The sequence below is a fragment of the Sinocyclocheilus grahami genome, unplaced genomic scaffold (assembly GCF_001515645.1).
Source record: "Sinocyclocheilus grahami isolate Dianchi unplaced genomic scaffold, SAMN03320097.WGS_v1.1 scaffold3427.1, whole genome shotgun sequence".
Taxonomy (NCBI): Eukaryota; Metazoa; Chordata; class Actinopteri; order Cypriniformes; family Cyprinidae; genus Sinocyclocheilus; species Sinocyclocheilus grahami.
Window position 1 is genome coordinate 3,745 of NW_015508554.1, and position 2,439 is coordinate 6,183.

General features: G+C 36.0%; 1 long non-coding RNA gene across 1 annotated transcript; it reads left to right on the forward strand.

Annotated features, from left to right (window-relative positions):
- Positions 1–260: 260 nt before the first annotated feature.
- On the forward strand, positions 261–660 carry LOC107576279 (uncharacterized). The gene is made up of 3 exons (XR_001608025.1): positions 261–343; positions 417–471; positions 617–660. It is a non-coding gene; the product is annotated as an uncharacterized lncRNA (long non-coding RNA).
- The last annotated feature ends 1,779 nt before the right edge of the window (positions 661–2,439 follow it).

The window sequence follows — 2,439 nt, forward strand, 5'->3', positions numbered from 1 at the left end:
GTGAGGGGTCTGTGAACGTTTGTTAATCTAATGAATAATTGATTGTTGAATCAAATGAAAAATGGTGTGTCTGATTGGTCCAGACGCTACAACTCGTATGAGTCTGTTGTTTTAATGAATCACTAAAAGCCCGATGAGCTCAAGATTAATTGGTTTGAATCAGTCTGACAAGTCCATTTTCCACCCAAAAAAGCCTAAATTTAATATTGTGCTATACATTCTTGCTTATATTATGTGCTCCTATTTTCTTTCTCTGTCGCTGTAGATGTCTGATCCCAGTGAAGACACATATACAGCTCTTGAGCTCAAGTCCACGACCTCTGACCTGTACGACACACTCACAGTAAGTGAGACGTCAAAGTCAGATCATCATCACAGATGATCACATGACCGATCTCTCGCTGTCTTCCACACAGACCGTTCGTCCCAGACCTCCTGAAGACTCTTGATCCTAAACATGAGAATCCATCAGTAAGTGTCTGAACTGCAGCTCCTCTCCATATAATCAATACAACTCTCTTCAGTTCTAGTTAGATTGCTTTATGAAGCGTGTGGAAGGTTTATAATGTTGTTGATGAACTTCAGTCAGTCGTTCTTCTTCTTGTTGTTTCTTCAGATCAACAGGAAGATGCTGCAGTGAGAGGCGGAGCACAAAGGAACCGATCCTGAGCTCTGTGGGTTTCATTTTCTTGCTTAAATACTTGATGTAACAGTGGAATAAAATGAACATTAAAAGCTTGTCGTGTAAATATATAATGTTAAAATTATACAAGCTCACTGTTTTCTTATTTTACAGCATATTCCTGTTTTAATTGATAATTTTACCCTGATATACTGAACAAAGTCATAATTTTGCACCTCACAATGGACAATGTATTATTTTATGGTGTCAAAGTGCTCAATATGATCAGTTTCTGTTATTCTGTCTTTGTGTTTCCCTCAAATCCTCAAACTAGCACCAGAGGTCAGCATCTCTGCTCCTGACATCAACACTGATGTACATCAGCTGTAAATCACTATTACTCATCTTCATGTGTATGGTGTTTATACTGTACTGTGTTTAAAGTCCTTCATGTGTTAGTATTATAATTCTGAACGCATCTATTCAGCATCTCCTCTGCGTTCTTCAGTCTCTGTTTGCTTTGTCTTCTTACCTCATTATCAGTTGAATGTGTTTACTTGTGTTTTCTGCTTCAGGCGTAAAGGACGTTACGTCATTTGAATATCAGTTCTGATTGGTCAGTTTCGTAAAGGGAGGAGTTTATGCTGTCAGCCTCCTCGGATATTCATGAAGTAATACAAACTCATCTGGGCTTCAGCAAATAAAAGAAAAGTAAAATAAAAATAAATGTTTAACCAAATAAGTATCCAAAAGAGATTTAAATGAGTAGAATGTGAAAAAGAATTAACATTATTTTATTGTAAATATGGCTTTTTACTTAGGATGGCTTTGAGTTGTTTAATTGGCGATTCGCTTTAAGAGAATATAAATGTAATGGACAAAAACTCTAGCTTATATTAAAGCTAAAGTCTGGTTACAGTCCTTTTCTCTAAACACCTTTTGTAAATGTGCTCAAATTAACTTAAATGGCTATTTTCTTGTGATGTTTAGTTAGTTTGAGTTCAGTGATGTGTTCCTGTTGATGGAGGGACCTTCAGCTATTTCCGCTGCTGGGCATTAAAACAGTGTTAACCACACAAAGCCAGTGAAGCTAAAGTGCATGTGTTAAAAGAGTCAGTCATTTAGCTGCTGCTGATCTGATGAGCTTCAACATGGTAAGACAAACACACTCGTACTTTAATGAAAACTGATGATTATTTCTATAGATGAAGCTCATAAAACACATGATTCCTGACATGAGAAATATCTTCTGTTCATCTCAATGTTCAGTTCATTTACACACACTGATGCTGTGCATTAATAATCTTCAGATGAGAATATATCTTACTAACACTAAGAGCTGTTTAGGCTGATGTGCATGTACTGTTGATGAGTGTATAAGTGCTGATTAATGCTGTATTATAGATATATTTGACGCTGATGTGGGTCAGAATGGCTCCTCGTCTTCCTCTGATCTTTCTGCTCATGATTCACGGTGAGTCTCTGTTACATTCACATTAGAAATATATTTAATTTTATTAGCAAAATCACATAATGAGCGAAAAATTTGCAGTTTTCTGTGCTTTATGTTGATGTACTTCCTTTTGAAACAGGAAGTTAAGCTGATCGGATCATGAATATCGTTGGCCATTTTCTCAGAAGAAAGTGTTTAGTTCAACTAAAGTCACAAAACTCACATTTTAATGTCACTGGGTCTTTAATAAAATCAGCTTTGATTATTTTCTTTTTCTCATTTAAAAGAAAAAAAGATGTTCATTGTTTTATAGCACAGCATGTTGTTCTTGGCTGATTTCTTTGCTCTGGTTTCACTTCTGTCT